Source organism: Canis lupus, chromosome 38 (assembly GCF_003254725.2).
Source record: "Canis lupus dingo isolate Sandy chromosome 38, ASM325472v2, whole genome shotgun sequence".
Lineage (NCBI taxonomy): Eukaryota > Metazoa > Chordata > Mammalia > Carnivora > Canidae > Canis > Canis lupus.
This window is the reverse complement of record NC_064280.1, coordinates 14,672,805-14,690,951: the sequence shown is the minus strand read 5'-3', so window position 1 is coordinate 14,690,951 and position 18,147 is coordinate 14,672,805. Positions and strand designations below refer to the sequence as shown.

Here is an 18,147-nt window from a genome sequence, read left to right as displayed (position 1 = left end):
TAACACAGGGTAGGTTGTGGATTTAATAAATATTTGGTTAATGAATAGTTGAATGAAGTAGATGGGTGACTAAAGAGTAATGAAGCCTCCTTTCATGTGAGATTGTAACCATTTCCCTGGAATAATCTAGGAAAACACCTGCCTTTTCAGAGAAGTCTGGACTAGAGCTCTTTCAGAATCTTCTTCTGGCCTTTGTAAAGGGAATTCTTTGTTTTTCATAAAGCAGCTCAGCATGACTTTTTAAATCAAAGCCTAACAACTGTTTCTCATTTGATTTCGAGCAAAAGTAAAAGCACGGTAGCCTGTAAGACCCACCATGAGCTCACCTGGTTCCTGATTCTTCCCTTCTTTATCTTTCTGACTTCAACTTTCACAGCTCTTTCTTGCTTCCTTCTTGCACCCATCTTGGCCTTTTGGATATTTCTTGGATGCACCGGACACATACTTGCCTTGGTGCCTCTGTGCTAGCTGCTCCATCTGCCCGGCTATTCTTCTGAGAGATGCACATGGCTCATTCCTCATCTCCTTTAAATGTCGCCTCTGCAGGGAAGAAGACATCACTGATGGCCTGTTTAATACCCACCGTCATGGATCCCTTAAGCTCTTCTCTTTTTTGTTTCTTAACACTTAAACCATCTTCTAACATGATGTATAACTTGCTTATTATTCATGTTTTCCTTTCTCTCCTGTGTCCCCACCTCTAGCCTTAAACTAGAGAGAGGGCAGGAATTTTTGCTCACTGCCATGCCAATAGCAATGCCAGGGACACACTGGGTGCTTAATAAATATTTGTCAAATAAAGTACTAGTTATTTTTTAAAAGACTGTATTTATTCATTTGAAAGAAAGAGAGAGAGCATGTGCAGGCAGGTGCACAAGTGGGGGGCAGGGGGACAGAGAGAGAGGGAGCCTGTTGCAGGCCCTGATCCCGGGACCCTGAGATCATAACCTGAGCCAAATGTAGATGCCTAACTGACTGAGCCACCCAGGCGCCCCAAATGATTAGTTATTGAGTAAGTGTTTGGGGTCAGTAATTGTATTAGGAGTTAGAGAGCGGCCCGGGTGGCTCAGTGGCTTAGCGCCACCATCAGCCCAGGGCCTGATCCTGGAGACCCAGGATTGAGTCCCACGACAGGCTCCCTGCATGGAGCCTGCTTCTCCCTCTGCCTGCGTCTCTGCCTCTCTCTCTCTCTCTGTGTGTATGTGTGTGTGTGTCTCCCTCTGTGTCTCTCATGAATAAATAAATAAAATCTTAAAAAAAAAAACTTAAAAAAAAGGAGTTAGAAAACTAGTATGTTGCGTTTTAATTGTTCCTACACTTGACCACGTATCAGAATCACAGGAAGCCCTGGTTAAAATAGATTCCTGGGCCCCACCACAGAACACTCCGCTCAGATAAACCAGAATCAGACTCAGAAGTACATGTGAGAGCCCCAGATGACTGTGATGGAGCCCCTGTTGGAGAGCCCCCAAATGGAGGAAAGAACATGACTTTCGAGTCGTATCTATCTTGCTTCAATCTCTTCTCTGCAGTTTACTAGCTGACTGGGTGATCTTGAGTAAATTACTTGTTGACATTTATTCTCTAGGAGATTTTCCCCAACTGCAAAATAGGAATAAATATTTAGTGAATCAGTGATCGAATGAATGAATAAATCAGAGGTCCTCAAGGGGATAGTCTATAAATGACATGCCATAAGTAAAGGAGGTAGCCCAGGGCTGAAGCATAAGGAGGCATTTATTGAAGGGATAGTCATGTCCTAGTTCCCCCTAGGCATGACTACATCTCACAGATAAGCAGAGGCATATCCTGTCCACATTTCAGTTTTCTTGGTTTGGCAGAACTTGAGCTTACTGGGGCTTCATCCAGACTTGAACTATTTAATCTTTGTACTTGAAGTAGATAAGGGTTGGCTAAAGCTGGCAGGTTATTTTGTTGTTGTTATTGACTTTGGCCAAAGTTTCCACGTCATTAGTTCTTTGGAAAATGTCCTAAGTTTATGTGATGGGTACATTTTGATATAAATACGTAAGTGGTATGTTGCCAGGGGTATTAATGAATGGTTGTGTTTGAAATGATCCTGTGTTCTCTGGACTCTGATTGTGTCACTCCAGAGGATTCCTCTTAGGGTTTGGGAAACACAAAAAGAGAATTCATGCACTGTTTAAGAAGAAATGCCAGGGTTTATGAATGCTCATACAAAAAGTAGTTTTCCTGCAACTTTGAAGTTTATTTTCAAAGAATAATTGGAGTGGTCTTTTCCAGCATTAACTAATTCATCCGTAAGTTTACTTTGATCCTTCTCTGACATAGCCAATAACAGGGACCATTTTTACAGGATTATTTATCTTTCTTTTTTTTCTTTTTATAAATTTATTTTTTATTGGTGTTCAATTTGCCAACATATAGAATAACACCCAGTGCTCATCCCGTCAAGCGCCCCCCTCAGTGCCTGGCACCCAGTGACCCCCAACCCCCGCCCACCTCCCCTTCCACCACCCCTAGTTCGTTTCCCAGAGTTAGGAGTCTTTCATGTTCTGTCTCCCTTTCTGATATTACCCACTCATTTTTTTCTCCTTTCCCCTTTATTTATCTTTCATATCCTTTCAGTTTTATTCTAACACTGGCACAAGCAATTTGTTTAACAATGATGCATTTCTTTGCAATTTTATTTTTGTCATTATAGGGCGGACTATTGGATATCTGTTGTATCATGACTAACATTTACTTGCTTATGATTCATCTCTGCAGAAACTCATATAAGAGGCAGGTATCATAGTCTTAATTTTAAGACTTTCACGAGACCTGGATCCCTGACTTCAACAAAAGGAGAATGTGATAAGCTTTTGTTGTTTGAGTGATTGGCTTGCTGCTTTTTATACGTGTAATCAAGGAAAGAACATTAGCTAGAAAATTATGGGACGTGCTGTATGTGCCCCAGGTTCACACACATGCTGAGTCAGCCTTTGGGCATCCTTTCTCTCCTGGCCAATGTATTGCCATTAACATTCTTCATTTAAGAGCAACAAAAAAAGTAAAATTAGCAAAAGTGAATTGAAAATTTCAATATTAACCTTTAATACAAAGACAGTTGGCTGCTTGAGAACAAATATTAATATGCCCATCCAGACCAACAATAAATTATATATTTCTTAAAAGGCTGTTGGCAGTGTAATGTGTGTAAGGCACTGAAATCATAATTGGCACTACCGTTTTGGCCCTGTGACTGGTTTTACATCAGGGACTTATTTTCCAGTTTTTTCCTCTGAGTTGTTATAATTATTTGCTCTAGTAGGATCTAAATTGAATGGCATGCACAATAAATGTGATCCTTTCTGGAGCTCACACAGGCATTGTAAAATGCAAAGGAAAACAGTGGGAGACATTGAAGTGGTTCACACACTGACCTTTTAAAAACCAAATAGGAGAAAAGACCATCTAAAGACCAGGTTAGCCCAGAATCCCACCCACAGGACTCCAGACTGCCTATCTGGGTTTGCCCAAGCAAACATTCCTCTCCAGGTGTCACATGGAGACAGACTCCAAGATAACGGGGTCAGCCTGGAGTCATAGGTATAAAGTCATCAGGTATAAAGCCATCGACTCTACTTTGGAGAGTCTACGAAGTTATTTTGCTCAAGTTGGTACTTAATGTTTCCCTTTGCACTGTAAATCTATGTTAAATAAAAAGGCCTAACTAACAAGAACTTTTTCTGTCTTTTTACAAAGGGCTTTGCAGGAAAAAATATATTCTCAGATAACTGGAAATTGTCAGATGTGCCAAAGGGTAATCAAAACAAAACAAAACAAAATATTGTATCTAAATCTGTATCCTTCCAACCTGTGTTGTGAAAAACCAATTTATCTTTATTTCTCTGACACCATCACCAATAATTAATATCCACCTGTTAGAACAGAGTTGACTCTTTTGTCAATAATGTGGGATGCAGACCTAGATAGAGGCTGCCTCTTGGAAGATTCCGATTCTGAGGATACGGAGAGCAGTGATTAAGAAAAAAAGAAAAAGGTGAGAGACCACTCAGTGAAACAATGTAGCCACAGGGCTCCTGGGTGGCACAGTTGGTTAAGAGTCTGACGTTTCCTCAGGGTTGTGAGATCGAGTCCCACGTAGGGCTCCACACTTAGTGAGGAGTCTGCTTAGAGTTTCTTAACATTTCTCTTTTCCTCTCTCTCTGCTCCTCCCCCCAACTCTTTCTCTCCCTCAAATAAATAAATAAACTTTTTAAAAAAAGAAACAAAGTAACTGATATGCAAAAATGATTGTTTTCATTTAAACATTGAAATATGTGAACATTCACATATAAGTTATATGGACAAAAGTTTTCATTTCTCTTTAGAACACAGCTAGGAGCAAAACTGCTAATAGTTAACTGTATGTTTAATTTTTGAGGAACTACCAAATTATTTTTCAAAACAGCCACATTATTTTACATTCCCGCCAAGAGTATCTGAAGGTTCTAATTTTTCTACCTCTCTTCCAACACTTCCTATTATCTGTGCTTTTTATTATAACCATTCTAGTAAGTGTGAAGTGACATCGCTTTGTGATTTTAATTTATATTCCCTGATGTCTGGTAAGTTCCTTTTGCTTGGAAGCTTGGAAGATTTTTCTTTATTAGCCTATGAGATCAGAAGGTTTGTTCAGGGTACGCCTGGGTGGCTCAGTAGTTGAGCGTCTGCCTTTGGTTCAGGGCATGACCCCAGGCTCCCGGGATTGAATCCTGCATTGGGCTCTCTGCAGGGAGCTTGTTTCTCCCTTTGCCTATGTTGCTGGCTCTCTTTGTGTGTCTCTCATGAATAAATAAATAAAATCTTTTTTTAAAAAAGGAAGTTTTGTTCAAGTTATGACAAAATGTGTCTTGTGTCACCCCATCCTGGAACACATGGAGTCTAAGGATTAGATTCAGCTCTTTCTTCAATATAGAAAAAAAAAATCATTTTATCCTTGATGAATTTCCCATGGTAAATTACTTTCCCTTTTTCATGGGTTTTATTTCTTACTCTGGAATGTATTCTCATGTTAGCTTCCTTGATCTATTCTTCAGGTCTTGGATATTTTACCTCATGATATCATTCTTTTAATATTTTTACTCTTTGTCTTTGCATTGAAGTATTCCATTAACTCCCTCATATTTAAAAATTCAGCAATACTTTTAGCACAATCATCCGATGGAGTACAGCTAAAAACACTGGACAGATATAAACATCAGTTCTAAAGCACTAGAGAACTAGCAAGGCAGCATGAACTTGAGGGAACAAGATATGATACAGAGGGGAAGAACAGAGAGGTGAGTATGCAACATTCATCTCCACTTTTCTCCTCAAGATATTTGCTAGTTTGCAAACCATAATTGAAGAAGTCACTGAGGTGAGCAAATCTTTCAATCTTACTAGGGTGGGGAATAAAAATTTTATTTTATTTTACTTTATTTTATTTTTATTTTTTTTGGGGGGGATAAAAATTTTAATTTGGAAACTATCAAGGGGGCGGGCTTTATTAAACATATAACACTTTTTCTTAGGTCCTTGAAGGGATTCATTCTAGTGTTAGCAATCAACTGTATATAGACAAAATCTCACAAAGACTGAAAACTGATCAAATCTGCTTAGTGTATGATTGGATTACAATAATCTTTCCTAGGCTCACTGCCTAATAAAATAGAGTTAACCCTCTGGAGAAAGATAACATCATTCAAAGCATCAAATTATTTCTCATGTTTTCCTATGAAATATCTGGCATTCCATGGGACAAGACCAAATGAAAATCAAGGAAAAAAAATAGATAATAGAAAAAGATGCAGGGGCACCTGGCTGGCTCAGCCAGTGTAGTGTGCAAACCTTGATCTTGGGGTCATGAGTTTGAGCCCCTGTTGACTGTAGAGATAACTAAAAATTTAAAACATCTTAAAAAAAGAGAAATGGATGCACAAGAGATTGGAAAATTAGAGTCTTCAAATGTGGATATCAAAATAGTTGTAATTAAAGATCAAGAATACTAGCAAAAAACTAGAATCTCTAGGGGCACCTGGGTGGCTCGGTTGGTTAAGCATCCAGCTCTTGATTTCAGCTCAGGTCATGATCTCACAGTCATTGGATGGAATTGGGAGTAGGGCTCCGTGCTCAGCAGAGAGTCTACTTGAGATTCTCCCTCTCCCTCTGCCTTCCCCACCCCGCCCTGTTCATGCACATACTCTCTCTAAAATAAATCAATAATAAAAAAAGAAAATTGGAATCAATATATAAAAGAAGCAAATTTAAACTCCAAAAGTAAAAACTCAGGAACCCCATTTAAGAATTTAATAAATGGGTTTAATATTAGGCTTCATGCAGCTGAAGAAGATTTGTAAGCCAGAAGATGGAGGGAAATATCCACACTGAAGCAAAAATAGAAAAATAAAAAAAATAAAAGCATGGAAAAGAGGGCAAAAATATATATATGGCACAGTGAAAAGGATTAATCTGTGAACTGGAGTTCCAGAAGAAAAATTAGACAATGGGACAGAAATAATACTAAAATAGGTAAGAGTTGAGAAGAACATAAGTCCACAACTTCAAGAATCACCATGAACACCAAGGAAAAAAAGAGAGAAATTCATAACCAGGGACATCATATTAAAACTGCTACAAATAAAATACAAAGAGAAAAATCTTAGAAGCTAGGGGAGAAAATACACATAATTTGTAAAGAAGCAACAGTAAGACAACTGGAAATAACTGATTATACAAGTCAGTGCACTGACATCTTCAAAGTGCTGAAAGAAAATAAATGCCAAAGTAGAATTCATTATGTAGTGTATATAGTCTTTTTAAAAATTTAAATTCAAGGTAGTTAACATATAATGTAGTATTGGTTTCAGGTGTAGGATTTAGTGATTCATCACTTACATACAACACCCAGCACTCATCACAACAGGTGCCCTCCTTAATCCCCATTACTTATCAGCCTATCATCCCTCACCCGACCCACCTCTCCTCCAGCAACCTTCAGTTTGTTAATAGTTTCTTATGGTTTGCCTCCTTCTCTGTTTTTATCTTATTTTTCCCACCTTCCCCTATGCAGTATATATAGTCTTAAATGCAAAATAAGGACATTTTCAGATCATCCACCACACTCCCCTCCCAAGTAAGAAACTGTCACCCGTTGACCAACTTGAACACTTTCTAACTCACTTTATGATGGAATTAAACTTTGGTTAGAAAAAACTGATAAGAACATTACAAAAAGGAAAATGACAGGCAAATCTATCTTAGAAATAGATGAAAAAATTCTACATAAAATAGTAGTGAAGCAAATCTAGCAATACAAAAAGGAATGGTACATTATGGCCAAATGGGGTTTGTAAAGAACAACCACAATAGAAATTGAAAAACAATTTGAATTAAATGGTAATTAAAATATGACAACCTTTGGAATGTAACTAAAACCATAGGTAGAGAGAAGCATGTAGCCTTAAATACATATATTGGAAAGAAAGTTGAAAGGAACAATCAGATGTCTATTTTAAATAAATACATAAAATACAGCAAATGAAATCAAATTAGAGAAGGGGATGAAAAATAATAAAGGTTAGGGCAATAATTAGTGTAATAGGAAAACAAACATGAAGTCAGAAGGATCAATAAAGCAAAACCAAGATGGTTCTTTCAAAAGGAAAATTAGCAAGACTAATAAGACATTATTAAAGCAAGGTGCTTCAAATTAGCCTTTTGATAAAAGTGGCCATTACTACATTTTGTAAAGATATTAAAAGTATAAGAGAAAATTATAAAGGTATATACCAATACATCTGAAAAATTTTTTTATTTTTTTTACATCTGAAAATTTATATAAAAGTACACGTTTCTTGAAAAATATACCTACTGACACCTAACAGAAGAATAAGTACAAAATCAAACTAGTTTTTTACCTATTAATGAATTGGATCAGTTATTAAATAACCTCCCCAAGAAACTCTAAGCCCAGATGGTTTCACTTGTGAATTCTCCCAAACATTTAAGGAAGTAATAAAACCAATATTATAAAAACTTTTCTAGAGAATAGGAAAAAAGGAACACTTCCTAACTCATTTTATGATGCAATTAAACTTTGATAGAAAAACCTGATAAGAACATTACAAAGAGGAAAATTACAGGCAAATTTATCTTATGAAAATAGGCAAAAAACCCCTAAATAAAATATTAGCAAACCAAATCTAACTACACATAAAAAGAATAGCATATCATGATCAAGTGGGGTTTCAATTCAAAACTCATGGATTTTTATAGATAGAAAAATAATGTTTAACATTCATTTACGATAAACACTCTTAGAATCTAGGAATAGAAGGAAGCTTCTTTAATTTGATGAAAGATATCTACAAAATATCTACATCATATTTATTTGTTATCTATTGAAAGATTTCCCCCTTGATATTGGGAATGGACACAGGTTGTCTACTCTTGGCAATTCTATTCAAATTGAACCAGAGGTCCTGCTTAGTGCAATAGGCAAGAAAAGAAATGAAAGGCATAAGAATTGAAGAAGAAGGAATAGAATAAAAAAAAAAGAAGAAGGAATAGAATCACAATATTTGAAAATAAAATGATTTTAAACATAGAAAACCCAAGTGGTGTACAACCAAACTATTAAAATGAGTGAAATTTGCAAGTTTGCTTTATACCGGATCAATAAAAACAAATCATATTTCTGTATACTGCAACAAACACAAAATTAAATTTGAAAACTACATTTACACTAAAAAACAGCATACATCTCTGAATAAATATAAAAATATACATGATCTCTACATTAAAAACTAAAAAAAATAAATCCAAAACATTATCAAGATAAACTAAAGTAATCCTAAATAGTTGGAAGAATATATTTTGCTCATTAAAGCAAACATCATTATTGCAATGGTATCTATTGTCCCCAAATTGAACTATAACTTCAATATAATTCCAGTCAAAATGTCTTTTTTTTTTTTTTTTTTGTGGCTATTGACATGACGATTCTAAAATATATAAGGAAATTCAAAGGGCTTACAATAGTCAGGTCTAACTATAAGAATAAATACAAAGCTGGAAGTCTACTGCTACCACACCTTGAGACCTATTATAAAATAATATTAATATTTTGAGCCACTGATATGAGAATAGACCAATAGAACAGAGGGAAATAGACTCACATATATATGGTTACCAGATTATGACAAGGGTAACAGGGGATTGGTAGGAAAACATAGTGACTTCAGTTAATGATGCTATGTAAATTGAATATTTATATGGAAAAGATGTGAATCTTGAATCTTGTACCATACACAAAAATAAGTTTTAGATAAAATGTAGATCTAACTATAAAGGGTAATACGTCTAAACTTTCAGAAGTCAACATAGGATGGTATCTGTGACTCTGGTGAGGCAAATATATTTCTTAAACACAATTGGTGCTACACAAAACATGCTAACTATAACAGGAATATTTAACAAATTGGATTAAGTTAAAATTATGAGTTTCGCTTCATCAAAAGATACCATAAAAAGAGTGGGATGGTAAATCAGAGGATGGGAGAAAAAATATTTGCCACCCATTTATTCAACAGCAAACTCAGAATGTGTTATTAAATTCCCACAGTTAAATAAATAGGCTATGAAGCCAGTAGAAAATGGGTAAAAGATATGAGCAGACATTTTACAAAAGAAATATCCAAATGCCTAATAAACATATGAATGGGTGTTCAGCTTCACTAGTCAAGAGATAAATAATAGTCAAAGCCTGATGCCAAAAAAAAAAAAAAAAAAAAAGCCTGATGCCATACTGCTACACCCACATAAGAATATCTAAAAAAAAAAAAAAGTCCAGTGTGTGTGACTTTTGTGTACTTTGCATGAGAGTAGAAATGGGTACAAGTCACTTCAGGAAAAAAAAAAAATGACATTTTATTGTATAGCCAAACGTTAGCATAATTTATGATCTGGTATTTTCTGGATCACAATAGATATTTTTGTACATATATCAGGAGACATGCACAAGAATATTCATGTCAGTAGTGTTCATGAGAGCGTCACATGCACACACACACACACACAAATCCCTTACCTCAAACGTCAGTCAACAGCAGAATGCATATAAATAGGGGTATTTGAACACCATGGAATATATTACACAGGAATGAATTACACTCACTAATATGGATGACTCTTAAAAACATTAGTAATGTTAGGTATACAAGAAAGACCACAGATAAGATGATTTTTATAAAGGCCAGATAACAGAAAAAGTAAGCCACATGTTGAACCTGCTCATGAGCGTATGTGTCTGAGAGTGTGTCATTGTTTTGTTTTGTTTTGTTTTGTTTTTTAAGCAAGAAAAGGATAAATATAAACAGAGAACCTCAAGACAGTGGTTTCTTTTGGTGGCAGGGAAAGGGAATAAAATATGTCAGAGGCCTGAGGGTATACATAAGTTATTGGTGATAATCTAGTTATTTGGCTGAGTGATTGTTTCATTGTGAGATATCCATATAATGGAATATTCTGCAACCATTAAAATTAACATACATGTGCGTAGACACACATACCTCACACAGGGAAACTGAATGATGTTCCTGACATATTATCTGACAAAACTACTACGTTGAACAATATGCGAAGGAGTCTGTTATTTTTTTTTAAAGACACACATAAGTGTGTGTGTGTTTGTGTGTATGTGTGTGTAAGAGAAATCAGTGCACACCAAAGTGTTTATTTATAGTGGAGGGATCCACTTCCTTTGTGCTTTTCTGTGCTATCCTATGGTCCTATGGTGATCATACAAGTTTCCTAAAGAAGTATGCGACTTTTGGGGCACCTGATTCTTGATTTGCATCAGACTCTTGATTTTGGTTCAGGTCATGATCTCAGGGTTGTGGGATGGAGCCCCATGTCTGGCTCCACGCTCAGCAGGGAGTCTCCTTGGGATTCTTTCCCTCCTCCTCTCCTTGCCCCTTTGCCCCCCTCCTCCATTCCTGTGGCACATGTGCGCACTTTCTCCCTCCCTCTCTCTTTCTCTCTCTCTCTCTTTCTGAAATAAGTGAATAAATAAATCTTTTTAAAAAAGTAATGTGTCACTTTTCAGGTATTTAATTCACAATCACAACACTCTTCAATGTTGAGTAAAACACTCACTTTTACTGTGGCCATTGTGAGCCAAAGCAACCACAAAATCGAATATTATACATTGAATTCCTTCTCTGTGCAAAAATCAACCAGCTCCCACAGTGGCTGAAATAATTGGTACCACCAACATCCGAACCCATGTACCGTAATGATGTGGCCTCAGCTTCTTCCATCATTAACGTTTCAGCAGCTTTAATTCCTTGCATCTTTTACAATTTGGTATCTTCTTTCCCAGAAATGGAGAAGAAACATGCAGCTGGATAGGCCAGGAGCCTCCCCTCTTAGGAAAATGTGTGTCCTGAATGTAAAGAAAATACAGATACCTCGGTCAGCACCTAAACGTGAAGCCATCTGTTAATTTGGATTTTCAGATCTGCCACTCTCATCTCACGGAGAGCCAGGGGCGGCCAGCAGATCCTCCTGCGTAAGTCTATAAAGCAAACCTCATCACCAAGTGTGGCAAAACCCAGAGATTTATTATAAAGTGATATATTTTCAAAGAGCAGCACAAAGAGTCTTTTAACACTGAATTTGTCAGAGACCTCGCCGACATCAAACAGATGCTTTTCACTTGGAGCATTTGACTCTTAAACTTCAATGTTTCATATGGTAAGTGATTGGAAACTTGGGAACCATGAAGTAATACTTTTCTCTGATTTGGAAAATTTGACTCTTTAACAATGAAACTTTAGATGCATATTAAGAATTACTTTGAGAAGTGGGATAGTGTTTTCTTTATGGAGAGACTATCATTTGGTCCAGTAATATCACTCTTTCAAAGATTGAAAAAAATCTCTAAAATGGATTTCGTGTTAACAAGAGGGTTTTTTTTTAACCCTCTCTGCCCTTCCCCCTTTACGCACCTACGTATCTCCTCGATTTCTTCTAAAAATCAAATAAGCACTACATGCCTGAGGCTTCAATAAAAGCCTTCTAACGTGGGTCATTTGATTTTTGGCCTTAAAAAATAAATCATATGCCAGAAGTTGGATTACTATCATGCCATATTCTTGAATAAACATGGTGCCTCTCCTCCACTGAGGCTGTTGCCAATGTTTATAATTTTGCATACATCTTAACCCAGATGCAGTGAACTGGTTATATGGAGCTTTCCTGGTTACCAATCACATTGTAAACCACAGAAAGCATGCAAACTAGAAGAAGAAAAGCCCAGCTTTGGTTTATGGCCCTACTCAACTTTTTGTCCAACCAACTCTAACTCCATCTTGAGCTGAATCATAAGGGAAAGAGCTATTGCTTTTGGATTTAGGAAGTATGCAGTGCCCGACATTCTTAAAACACAGGAGGAACAGCTGGGCCACCCAACATGATCTTAAACCTGTACCATAAATAATGGAGCACAAACTAGAACTTTCCCAAGTAAAGATGTATGACTTTCACTTGACAGATGTTCCTTTATAAGATTTTTACATGGCACTTTTTTTTATTTAACAAATAAAGCAGAACTTCTTTAGTTTGGATTCTATTACTCATTCTTCAGGGGCAAAGACTGAACTAAGAGGAATTAGTATTTACCAACTATGATGTCCTAGACACTGTGACACATGATCTCAAAAATTTGCTTTTTGCTTAAGAAGTTATTTACTAATACTAAAAAGAATAATCTATTGTTGAACACCTATTGTACTGGGCCTGGTACTAGCTGCTTTTTAAAGTAGGTATCATTTGAGGTTAAGTACAGTCCTGCCAGAGAGAAAACAAGTTCAGGGAAGATGGCTTATTGTGCCCATGCTCAGATCACGATGGACCCAGAGTTACCACCTAGGTGTATCTCACTTTATGGAAAATGTAAATTAGGGTTAAGTCTACTTGTAAGTCAGGGATTTGTTTGTCATAAAAGAAAGGCTTTTTGGTGTCAGTCATCCCAAGCTAAGGCAGTAACACGGGATTCATAGGGAGGAGGGTTGATGTTCAGAGAAGCAGTAAATAATATTCTTTTCTTCCCCTCTCATGTTCAGATACATTTGAGAAATCAGACCCAGATGGAGATGAAAATATCAGCTTTCTTTCTTTTTTTTATATTAATTTATTTTTTATTGGTGCTCAATTTGCCAACATATAGAATAACACCCAATGCTTGTCCCATCAAATGCCCCCCTCAGTGCCTGTCACCCAGTCACCCCCACCCCCCGCCCACCTCCCCTTCCACCACCCCTAGTTCGTTTCCCAGAGTTAGGAGTCTTTCATGTTCTGTCTCCCTTTCTGATATTTCCCACTCATTTTTTCTCCTTTCCCCTTTATTCCCTGTCACTATTTTTTATATTCCCCAAATGAATGAGACCATATAATGTTTGTCCTTCTCCGATTGACTTATTTCACTCAGCATAATACCCTCCAGTTCCATCCACGTCGAAGCAAATGGTGGGTATTTGTTGTTTCTAAAGGCTGAGGAATATTCCATTGTATACATAGACCACATCTTCTTTATCCACTCATCTTCCGATGGACACCGAGGCTCCTTCCACAGTTTGGCTATTGTGGACATTGCTGCTAGAAACATCGGGGTGCAGGTGTCCCGGCGTTTCGTTGCATCTGTATCTTTGAGGTAAATCCCCAGCAGTGCAATTGCTGGGTCGTAGGGCAGGTCTGTTTTTAACTCTTTGAGGAACCTCCACACAGTTTTCCAGGAGTGGCTGCACCAGTTCACATTCCCACCAACAGTGCAAGAGGGTTCCCCTATCTCCACATCCTCTCCAACATTTGTGGTTTCCTGCCTTGTTGATTTTCCCCATTCTCACTGGTGTGAGGTGGTATCTCATTGTGGTTTTGATTTTTATTTCCCTGATGGCCAGTGATGCAGAGCATTTGCTCATGTGCTTGTTGGCCATATGTATGTCTTCCTCTGTGAGATTTCTGTTCATGTCTTTGGCCCATTTCATGATTGGATTTCAGCTTTATTTCTGATAAGGCCAATTGGATAACATGACTTTAGATCTCTTGATGAAAGAGACTTGCTCTTCCTTTTCAACCTGAGTCCTTGGGCTAGCCTGCCTATGGGAACATCCAGATCTAGAGTAGAATTCCTGCCTCAAGTTGATTTGGGGCTCACCGCCATTAGTGGATCAGTTCCATTCATTTCACAAATACCATCCATGGTTGTCATCCACCAATCAGATAACTCAATCTCCTTCAGAGTGAGTAAGAGATGGGCAAGCTGCCCATATGGCTATGCTAGCAGAAGTATTTTACAGAACCAGGATGCAAAGGGAAAAGCAGTTCCTTCTGAACATTCTCTGGTACTTTCATTTCTTAACCATTAAACCTAAAGAGGTATGACTAGCCACCACTACACACACACACACACACACACACACACACACACACACACAGATTTCCTCATGATAGCCCAGCTCCTGTCCTCATGACGTCCTAACCCCTCTTGTTTATGCACCTCTTTCTGTAACATGTAGTTTAGATTTTGTTACCAGAGTGTGCTGACATGGTCAAGGCTTGTACTAATCAAACTAACTCCAGACTTGATTCTCTCCTGGGATGCACACTATCATTACTCTATTCCTTATTTCAAATTATGTTGAGATTTGTAGTTCAATATAGCTTACCAGAGCAAAGGCACAAAACAAAAGGATATAATAATGGATTCTCTGTGGTTGTACATAGTAAGTCAATGTAGAGATGCCTCAAATTTGAGTATATTGTTTATTTTGTTATCAAATCTGCAGGGCATAATTGTAGTACAAATTTCCTTGCTCTAAGTTAAAATGCAGTACGATGTAACTTCACAATCATTAAATCTGAAAGCCATCTCCCCACTCACACCCCCATTTATTATTGTCACTCCAGTGCCTGGGTAGAACTGGGATTCCTTCAGCAACTACAACTGAACATGGATGAAGTTCCTTTAGGACTCCAAGTTGAGCAATCTAAAATATCCTGGGATGTTAATCCTCTCTACCCAGTGAATTCAAATGCTTCCAAGTTGTAACTTGATTGCCCCTTTCTACCCTATAATTCTGAAGCCATATTGTGATACTGAAGAGCTCTCTCAAGATCTAAACCTCTCCATGGCCCTTGCTCCAGCGTGTTCTTTGTGGCCTATTTTTCTCCTTTAATTTATTGAAGGTGGACATTGGGGTACATGCCAACATTGTGGTCATGAAAAGTTGGAGGCCTAGGGTTCATGAAAGTCCTTGTTCATGGATCTCTGGCAATAGAGTTCCTTCAAAAACTTAGTAGTAGGCTTTTGACCTATTTGACCTATATCCAGTTGGTTCTAATTTAGTGAAACTTGTCAATAATCATACCTAATGTTCTTTTCCAGATAAAGTCCTTAGATGGTTTTACTTCACTTCTTCTTTCTGATGACTTTGTCTCTCAGCTCCAGAGTGATTATTTTAGGACTACAGAAAACCATGAGTGAGAAAAATATATTTTAAAAATTTCATCTTAGCCCCAAAATGAAAAGTCCTTAATCCCCTAGAAAAAGATGAATTGTTTTCTGGCCATAGCAAGGAATAAAAACTTGAACTGGTTTTAATCCATCCTACGTAATCAATGACAACTTTGCATCTGTAATCATACTTTGAAAACCAATCAACAACACCCTCACTCCAGTGAACACCCTTCTGAAAGCCAGGCAACAACAGTCTCAATATTATAACTGAAGATTAACCTCCAACTTCTGTTTCTGAAAGACTTTCAGGTCCTGGCTTCCCCAAATCCTGTGTATCTGAAGCCAATCTCTGCTCATGGACTATATATATCTTACAAGCATAGCTCTCCTCTTCTTCATAAGCAATGAATTCAGGGCTTTGTTTGCTTTTTTGTTTCAGTAGTAAGTGATGGTCTCTTCCTTTGACAGCTATTAGTCACTTTCTGAAATGGAAAAGTTTTACTGAACCAATGTGCCTCAAAAATCCCATCTTTATTCTTTGGGTTCTAAATGTAACTGGATTTTATAGCTCAAGAAGGCTAAGAATTTCTAGCCATCCTGTCCTTTGTTTCTGCAAAGCTCATGCCCAACTGCTATACCAATGCCCTATAATTTAGGTTTTTGTTTCACCATCAATCCCACCCGATACAAACTTTTCTGTATGTTAAGGTAATTAAAACTAGGCTGTTATTATCAGCCATCTCCAAATCTCAGTGGATAATATGATAAAAATCATACTTACCACTCATGCCATAGTCTTATATAGGCTGAATGAGTTCTCCTCGGTGGTATTCTTCTAAGTAAAAATTCAGGGATTCAGGATTCTTCTAACTTTGTGGCTTTATCATTATGAATATCTTCACTTCCTGTCATGTCAACAGGGAAAACATCATGAAAGATCTTACGCCACATTCCAAGGACCAGGCCTATAAGTGATGAACATCATTAGTATCCACATTTCATTGTGGGAAGGGTATGTAACCTTCTTTTATGAACAGGAAGACAGAACAGAATTTGAAACATCTAGGAGTCTTACCACAAAATACCCACTTTTTTTTAAGTTCTTGAAGGTCAACTCAGTTTTCTCTCTGTATCAAGTAAATATTACTCATATTGAGTACAAATCATTGAAAAACAATGAAACTTAGGAGAACTTACTTCTGAAATACACAGTTTAGGGAATTTGGCTTCTATAATTTGAAATCAGAGAGAGTGAAAAGTTATTTTCACCTAATTTCCATCTTGATATTATAGTTCTGTTTATATTTTAATGATGTTTTCAAATAACAATAAATGAAAACAATAATTAGTTCATATGCAAATACATTAAAGAATTTGAACGTGTGTCAACTTAAGCATTTGGGTCATAGTTGTGCTGCTATACAATGAATTTTTACTCTGATACATTTCATAGGAAATCTTTCAAAATTGTGTAAAACCCTAGGTCTATCATTAATCATGAACAGTTTCATTTTAAAGTTATGCCTTGATAATTCTAAGGATTTTTCTATACTTGTTTAAAAACACGTAGTTTCAATATGCACGCATATATAAATTCTGTTTCCTCTAGGCTATTTCCATGGCACATTTCACTAATTTACTGACATTGCCAATTCTTAGGTCCAGAAAGATATACAAAGGAACTAGTAATATCAGAGTTTTCCAGCAGTGATTCTTTTACAACTGCATTATGAAAACCATACAAACACACAACTATAGTGTAGTAAGCTTCAGAGTCCAGTTTATATTTTTCCATATGTTTCAAACCAGGACCTAAAGATTTCTTAGTACATCAAATTGTCTTTTCCCATTTGGAGTCATTGTTTGACAAGTGTTTAATGATAGTGGAAAAAGTGTGACCTTTTTTTTTTCCCCCCAATTAAAAATATTTTATCTTAATGAATCTTTTGCAACCCACTGATTACTGTCTGGTGAGTAAAGAAAAGCCCAGTGATCATATCAAGATGAACAACTGAACAGATTAAATTATAATTATTAGATTAAATGACTGTGGGGAAAATACTGTAATTTAACTTTATTCCAGGCCTAAATATGAAGAGTTAAAATATGATGATGTATTCTAGAAGCATACTTGAAGAACTGCCAAGATTTCCATTATAATCCTACCTTGTCAGGAGTTTATATTCCGTCACATTTAGTTTGGCTATAAATTGGAATATAATACCTAAATCTCACTTTTAAGGTTAGACTTTATCATTTTAAGATGATTATTTGTGCTAGCACAAGAAAACACACACTCCATACTGCAAGTCACAAATGCACTTCCATGACAATATCCTTATTTTTTTTTTTAAGATTTTATTTATTTATTCATGAGAGACACAGAGAGAGGCAGAGACATAGGCAGAGGGAGAGGCAGGCTCCATGCAGGGAGCCCAATGTGGGACGCTATCCCAGGACCCCAGGATCACACCCTGAGCCAAAGGCAGACTCTTAACCTCTGAGCCACCCAGGCATCCCACAATACGCTTTTTCTAAACTGAAAAATGGTGCTTCTCTGATATCTCTGATAAAGATAACTTCATTGGTGTCTTGACCAATTACCCAAACCATCTTTA

General features: G+C 36.9%; 1 long non-coding RNA gene across 1 annotated transcript; it reads right to left on the bottom strand.

Moving 5' to 3' along the window:
• Positions 1-260: 260 nt before the first annotated feature.
• LOC112642897 (uncharacterized) lies at positions 261-16,713 on the bottom strand. Its single transcript, XR_003125490.3, has 3 exons — positions 16,311-16,713; positions 11,302-11,455; positions 261-540 (listed from the first exon to the last, which is right to left on the bottom strand). It is a non-coding gene; the product is annotated as an uncharacterized LOC112642897 (long non-coding RNA).
• Between the last annotated feature and the right edge of the window lie 1,434 nt (positions 16,714-18,147).